Source organism: Taudactylus pleione, unplaced genomic scaffold, assembly GCF_031769625.1.
Source record: "Taudactylus pleione unplaced genomic scaffold, aTauple2 ptg001443l, whole genome shotgun sequence".
NCBI lineage: Eukaryota > Metazoa > Chordata > Amphibia > Anura > Myobatrachidae > Taudactylus > Taudactylus pleione.
In genome coordinates, this window is record NW_028285842.1 from 570,117 (window position 1) to 578,093 (window position 7,977).

At 48.1% G+C, this 7,977-nt stretch overlaps 2 pseudogenes; one reads left to right on the forward strand and one right to left on the reverse strand.

Moving 5' to 3' along the window:
- Positions 1–237: 237 nt before the first annotated feature.
- On the reverse strand, positions 238–355 carry LOC148442590 (5S ribosomal RNA; annotated as a pseudogene).
- A 7,504-nt stretch (positions 356–7,859) lies between these two features.
- Positions 7,860–7,977, forward strand: LOC148442591 (5S ribosomal RNA; annotated as a pseudogene).

Genomic DNA, 7,977 nt, shown 5'->3' on the forward strand with positions numbered 1-7,977 from the left:
TAAGGTACCAAAATCCCCCTAGAGAAAAAGAAAGCAAGGTCATAAAATGTGATTGGATCAACAAGATCCTGAGATACTCCTCTGGCGAAATATTTAGCAATTTATCATCATTCCAATGGGTATGGGAATGTTAGTCAAGAGTATTAGAGATGTTTAACCATAAATTAGGTAGAACAGATAGAAATATGGTTTGCAGTGCTCTGCCGGTCGTCATTGGGGTCCCATATATTCCTCTTTAGCCTACGGCACCTGGTATTCCCTGGGGGTCTCCCCTCCAAGTACTAACCAGGCCTATCACCATTTGGCTTCCAAGATCAGACGAGATTGGGCATTTTAGTGATGTATGGCTGTAGTAATAACTCTATGAGGAAAGGTAGATTACCCCCATCTAGGTCAGAGCAAGAGCACAACCAATTAATAAATGTAGGACTATCACAATGAGAAGTCCACTTATTTAATATAAAAGATGTGTTCCAAAGAAAGTTTACGCATGAGCATACTTTAATTGTTACACATATATTTTGTACACCAACGCTGCCAAATAAGTTGTACGGACAAATAGATATATTGTAATTAATGTGATAAAATAGATATAATAAGTTACATTTTATTTAAGTGGGGTATCCACAATAAATAAATCTATCACCTAAGTCCAGATATCACATGATCCCCTATAAGACACTCCCTTAGTGAAAATTATATGTCACAAGACAAAGGATTTCAACTGGTATAGATATAAAGCCAATAGAGTAAAGTTCACATACATTGTACATAAGAGCAACTGCATACCATTAGCTGCAAGATAATTCTAAAACAGGTGTATACCATATAGTCACATCAAGTCATTGTGTCCACCTAGGTCTCTTGTATGCACTTCACCATATATCTCTCTCAGTCATTAAATATACATGTAACATACATAGACTAATTGTAAGACACGTCAAGCTAAATGCAAATGCATATTACTGTGTCTCCACAATTAGATTCAAGCCGGATATTCCACAGTAAAGAGATATGTACGATATCACACATGTCTTAAAAGGACCATTTTTATCACAATATTTCAGTTCCCTGATATACATACATTATAGGTGATCCGTCAGTTTAAAAAGGGACCAGAAAAAGAGGGGGGCGAGGTCACAAAGCAGCAGTTTGTATAACGCTGGCTACAGAATGTACTAATTCTGAGGTAAATATGTATCATATATAGTCACATAGGGTTGTAGTATCCATATGTGTATCGTGTATATCTCATCACATTTTTTTAGAATATGTGTGTAAACATGTATCAGGGAACTAGATCACAATGCAGATACCTAGTACTGTGTCCCTTGGGTGAGAAATATAACTCCTATAATAGGTAGATATTAGCCAAGAGGCTTTATACTTATGTCAACTACATATGGGCATAACATTGGAACAGGCAACTCATTTCCTGCTGCCAAGTTTCATATTCCCAAAACTTCTGGGATATCTACCTATTATAGGAGTTATATTTCTCACCCAAGGGACCAGAGCTGGATTTAGATCTCATGGGGCCCTAGGCAAGATACCGGTTTGGGGCCCCCCTACCCCAAACAATCCTGTGCATATATTACAGTTGGTGTCGCTGGATCAAGCTACACAAATCATGTTATATAGAGGCGTCATAATATATCTATTTATAGAAATATATACGTGTGTGTGATGTGTGTATCTTGCTCCAGTGACACCTTCTGCAATATATGTAGTTAGTAGTGTTACTAGATCATATATATATATATATATATATATATATATATATAAATAAACTTCTGTAATAAATATATATATATGTGTGTGCACATATGTGCTGTATGAACGAAGTGTGTATGTATGTGTATATATAAGATGTGCGTGTGTATATATTATATATATATATATAATAGGTGAGAAAGGAGGAAAGGGGGATGAACGAACAGAGGTGGACAGTAGGAAAAGGGGAGGAACAGAGGGAGACAGGAGGTAAGGGGGACATACAGAGGGAGATGGGAGGAAAGGGAGACATACAGAGGGAGACGGGAGGAATGGGGGACATACAGAGAGACGGGAGGAATGGGGGACATACAGAGGGAGACGGGAGGAAAGGGCAATATACAGAGGGAGACGGGAGGAAAGGGGGACATACAGAGGGAGAGATGGGAGGAATGGGGGACATACAGAGGGAGACGGGAGGAAAAGGGGACATACAGAGAGAGACGGGAGGAATGGTGGACATACAGAGAGACGGGAGGAATGGGGGACATACAGAGGGAGACGGGAGGAAAAGGGCAATATACAGAGGGAGACGGGAGGAAAGGGGGACATACAGAGGGAGAGATGGGAGGAATGGGGGACATACAGAGGGAGACGGGAGGAAAAGGGGACATACAGAGAGAGACGGGAGGAATGAGGGACATACAGAGGGAGACGGGAGGAATGGGGGACATACAGAGGGAGACGGGAGGAATGGGGGACATACAGAGGGAGACGGGAGGAATGGTGGACATACAGAGGGAGACGGGAGGAAAAGGGGACATACAGAGGGAGACGGGAGGAAAAGGGGACATACAGAGAGAGACGGGAGGAAAAGGGGACATACAGAGGGAGACGGGAGGAATGGGGGACATACAGAGGGAGACGGGAGGAAAAGGGGACATACAGAGGGAGACGGGAGGAAAAGGGGACATACAGAGGGAGACGGGAGGAATGGGGGACATACAGAGAGAGACGGGAGGAATGGTGGACATACAGAGAGACGGGAGGAATGGGGGACATACAGAGGGAGACGGGAGGAAAAGGGCAATATACAGAGGGAGACGGGAGGAAAGGGGGACATACAGAGGGAGAGATGGGAGGAATGGGGGACATACAGAGGGAGACGGGAGGAAAAGGGGACATACAGAGAGAGACGGGAGGAATGAGGGACATACAGAGGGAGACGGGAGGAATGGGGGACATACAGAGGGAGACGGGAGGAATGGGGGACATACAGAGGGAGACGGGAGGAATGGTGGACATACAGAGGGAGACGGGAGGAAAAGGGGACATACAGAGGGAGACGGGAGGAAAAGGGGACATACAGAGAGAGACGGGAGGAAAAGGGGACATACAGAGGGAGACGGGAGGAATGGGGGACATACAGAGGGAGACGGGAGGAAAAGGGGACATACAGAGGGAGACGGGAGGAAAAGGGGGCATACACAGGGAGACGGGAGGAATGAGGGACATACAGAGGGAGACGGGAGGAATGGGGGACATGCAGAGGGAGACGGGAGGAATGGGGGACATACAGAGGGAGACGGGAGGAATGGGGGACATACAGAGGGAGACAGGAGGAAAAGGGGACATACAGAGGGATACGGGAGGAAAAGGGGACATACAGAGAGAGATGGGAGGAAAAGGGGACATACAGAGGGAGACGGGAGGAAAAGGGGACATACAGAGGGAGACGGGAGGAATGGGGGACATAGAGGGAGACGGGAGGGAAAGGGGACATACAGAGAGAGACGGGAGGAATGGGGGACATACACCGAGAGACGGGAGGAATGGGGGACATACAGAGAGAGACGGGAGGAATGGGGGACATACAGAGGGAGACGGGAGGAATGGGGGACATACAGAGGGAGACGGGAGGAATGGGGGACATACAGAGAGAGACGGGAGGAATGGGGGACATACAGAGGGAGACGGGAGGAATGGGGGACATACAGAGGGAGACGGGAGGAATGGGGGACATACAGAGGGAGACAGGAGGAAAAGGGGACATACAGAGGGATACGGGAGGAAAAGGGGACATACAGAGAGAGATGGGAGGAAAAGGGGACATACAGAGGGAGACGGGAGGAAAAGGGGACATACAGAGAGAGATGGGAGGAATGGGGGACATACAGAGGTAGACGGGAAGAAAAGGGGACATACAGAGAGATCCGGGAGGAAAAGGGGACATACAGAGGGAGACGGGAGGAAAAGGGGACATACAGAGAGACGGGAGGAATGGGGGACATACAGAGGGAGACGGGAGGAATGGGGGACATACAGAGAGAGACGGGAGTAATGGGGGACATACAGAGGGAGACGGGAGGAATGGGGGACATACAGAGGGAGACGGGAGGAATGGGGGACATACAGAGGGAGACGGGAGGAATGGTGGACATACAGAGGGAGACGGGAGGAAAAGGGGACATACAGAGGGAGACGGGAGGAATGGGGGACATACAGAGGGAGACGGGAGGAATGGTGGACATACAGAGGGAGACGGGAGGAAAAGGGGACATACAGAGGGAGACGGGAGGAAAAGGGGACATACAGAGGGATACGGGAGGAAAAGGGGACATACAGAGAGAGATGGGAGGAAAAGGGGACATACAGAGGGAGACGGGAGGAAAAGGGGACATACAGAGGGAGACGGGAGGAATGGGGGACATAGAGGGAGACGGGAGGGAAAGGGGACATACAGAGAGAGACGGGAGGAATGGGGGACATACACCGAGAGACGGGAGGAATGGGGGACATACAGAGAGAGACGGGAGGAATGGGGGACATACAGAGGGAGACGGGAGGAATGGGGGACATACAGAGGGAGACGGGAGGAATGGGGGACATACAGAGAGAGACGGGAGGAATGGGGGACATACAGAGGGAGACGGGAGGAATGGGGGACATACAGAGGGAGACGGGAGGAATGGGGGACATACAGAGGGAGACAGGAGGAAAAGGGGACATACAGAGGGATACGGGAGGAAAAGGGGACATACAGAGAGAGATGGGAGGAAAAGGGGACATACAGAGGGAGACGGGAGGAAAAGGGGACATACAGAGAGAGATGGGAGGAATGGGGGACATACAGAGGTAGACGGGAAGAAAAGGGGACATACAGAGAGATCCGGGAGGAAAAGGGGACATACAGAGGGAGACGGGAGGAAAAGGGGACATACAGAGAGACGGGAGGAATGGGGGACATACAGAGGGAGACGGGAGGAATGGGGGACATACAGAGAGAGACGGGAGTAATGGGGGACATACAGAGGGAGACGGGAGGAATGGGGGACATACAGAGGGAGACGGGAGGAATGGGGGACATACAGAGGGAGACGGGAGGAATGGTGGACATACAGAGGGAGACGGGAGGAAAAGGGGACATACAGAGGGAGACGGGAGGAATGGGGGACATACAGAGGGAGACGGGAGGAATGGTGGACATACAGAGGGAGACGGGAGGAAAAGGGGACATACAGAGGGAGACGGGAGGAAAAGGGGACATACAGAGAGAGACGGGAGGAAAAGGGGACATACAGAGGGATACGGGAGGAAAAGGGGACATACAGAGAGAGATGGGAGGAAAAGGGGACATACAGAGGGAGACGGGAGGAAAAGGGGACATACAGAGGGAGACGGGAGGAATGGGGGACATAGAGGGAGACGGGAGGAAAAGGGGACATACAGAGGGAGACGGGAGGAAAAGGGGACATACAGAGGGAGACGGGAGGAATGGGGGACATAGAGGGAGACGGGAGGGAAAGGGGACATACAGAGAGAGACGGGAGGAATGGGGGACATACACCGAGAGACGGGAGGAATGGGGGACATACAGAGAGAGACGGGAGGAATGGGGGACATACAGAGGGAGACGGGAGGAATGGGGTTATACAGAGGGAGACGGGAGGAAAAGGGGACATACAGAGGGATATGGGAGGAAAAGGGGACATACAGAGAGAGATGGGAGGAATGGGGGACATACAGAGGTAGACGGGAAGAAAAGGGGACATACAGAGAGATCCGGGAGGAAAAGGGGACATACAGAGGGAGACGGGAGGAAAAGGGGACATACAGAGAGAGACGGGAGGAATGGGGGACATACAGAGGGAGACAGGAGGAATGGGGGACATACAGAGAGAGACGGGAGGAATGGGGGACATACAGAGGGAGACGGGAGGAATGGGGGACATACAGAGGGAGACGGGAGGAATGGGGGACATACAGAGAGAGACGAGAGAAGATGGGAAAACAAAAATGAAAATAAACACCTACACAATAGCTAGGGACTCTGCAAATAAATACATATATATTTCAAGGTGACCAATGTGTGTGTATAATATATATATATATATGTGTATATATATAAATATATATATATAGTTACATACATACAGGTAGAGTGTTATTTAACAGTAAGATCATTTTTTTATTTCAGTTTGACTTACTCAGACTGCCATCTCATGTCATAGGAAGCAGAAGTCCAGTCTGATCCATTGACCTCAGCCGGAGTTGTGGTATTAGTCGGGGGAGTGAAAGCACACTGTCGGGAGGGGGTTGTTAGAGGAGACTGACTACACCGCGGGGGGAGGTGAGAGGCGCTGCAATGGAGGGGATTCGAAGCACTCACTGTGACTGCGTAGGCTAGGGGGGTTGATTAGAATCAGCTGATTAGATCAGCTCATGCTGCAGAAAGGGGGCTAGCTACTCAGCGGAGAATGGGGGGGGTAGGGGGCAATGCAGGCGGCGGGGAGAGAGTTTGGAGTGTGGGATGACTTCAACGTGGGTGGTAGGGGGCAGAGGAGAACAGTAAGTTCTCCTCTTCCCCCTACCCCCGCGTTGAAGTCAGCCGTGTGACAGCAGCAGCCTCACACGGCACATCTCAGTGTTGACCGGAGGGTACACGCTGCAGTAACCTGCTGCTCTGTGCACTGGCCGAGGAGAGATCACATCACAAAGGCAGCAGCATGGTCGGAGGCGGAGTTACATGCTGTTGCTGCCTTTGTGATGTGATCTCTCCTCGGCCAGTGCACAGAGCAGCAGGTTATCTCCTGGGCAGGAACCAGGGGGGCTGGGCGTGGGGCCCTAGGCGGGCGCCTAGGTTGCCCCAATGGTAAATCCGGCCCTGCAAGGGACACAGTACTAGGTATCTGCATTGTGATCTAGTTCCCTGATACATGTTTACACATATATTCTAAAAAAAATGTGATGAGATATACACGATACACATATGGATACTACAACCCTATGTGACTATATATGATACATATTTACCTCAGAATTAGTACATTCTGTAGCCAGCGTTGTACAAACTGCTGCTTTGTGACCTCACCCCCCTCTTTTTCTGGTCCCTTTTTAAACTGACGGATCACCTATAATGTATGTATATCAGGAAACTGAAATATTGTGATAAAAATGGTCCTTTTAAGACATGTGTGATATCGTACATATCTCTTTACTGTGGATATCCGACTTGAATCTAATTGTGGAGACACAGTAATATGCATTTGCATTTAGCTTGACGTGTCTTACAATTAGTCTATGTATGTTACATGTATATTTAATGACTGAGAGAGATATATGGTGAAGTGCATACAAGAGACCTAGGTGGACACAATGACTTGATGTGACTATATGGTATACACCTGTTTTAGAATTATCTTGCAGCTAATGGTATGCAGTTGCTCTTATGTACAATGTATGTGAACTTTACTCTATTGGCTTTATATCTATACCAGTTGAAATCCTTTGTCTTGTGACATAGAATTTTCACTAAGGGAGTGTCTTATAGGGGATCATGTGATATCTGGACTTAGGTGATAGATTTATTTATTGTGGATACCCCACTTAAATAAAATGTAACTTATTATATCTATTTTATCACATTAATTACAATATATCTATTTGTCCGTACAACTTATTTGGCAGCGTTGGTGTACAAAATATATGTGTAACAATTAAAGTATGCTCATGTGTAAACTTTCTTTGGAACACATCTTTTATATTAAATAAGTGGACTTCTCATTGTGATAGTCCTACATTTATTAATTGGTTGTGCTCTTGCTCTGACCTAGGTGGGGGTAATCTACCTTTCCTCATAGAGTTATTACTACAGCCATACATCACTAAAATGCCCAATCTCGTCTGATCTTGGAAGCCAAATGGTGATAGGCCTGGTTAGTACTTGGAGGGGAGACCCCCAGGGAATACCAGGTGCCGTAGGCT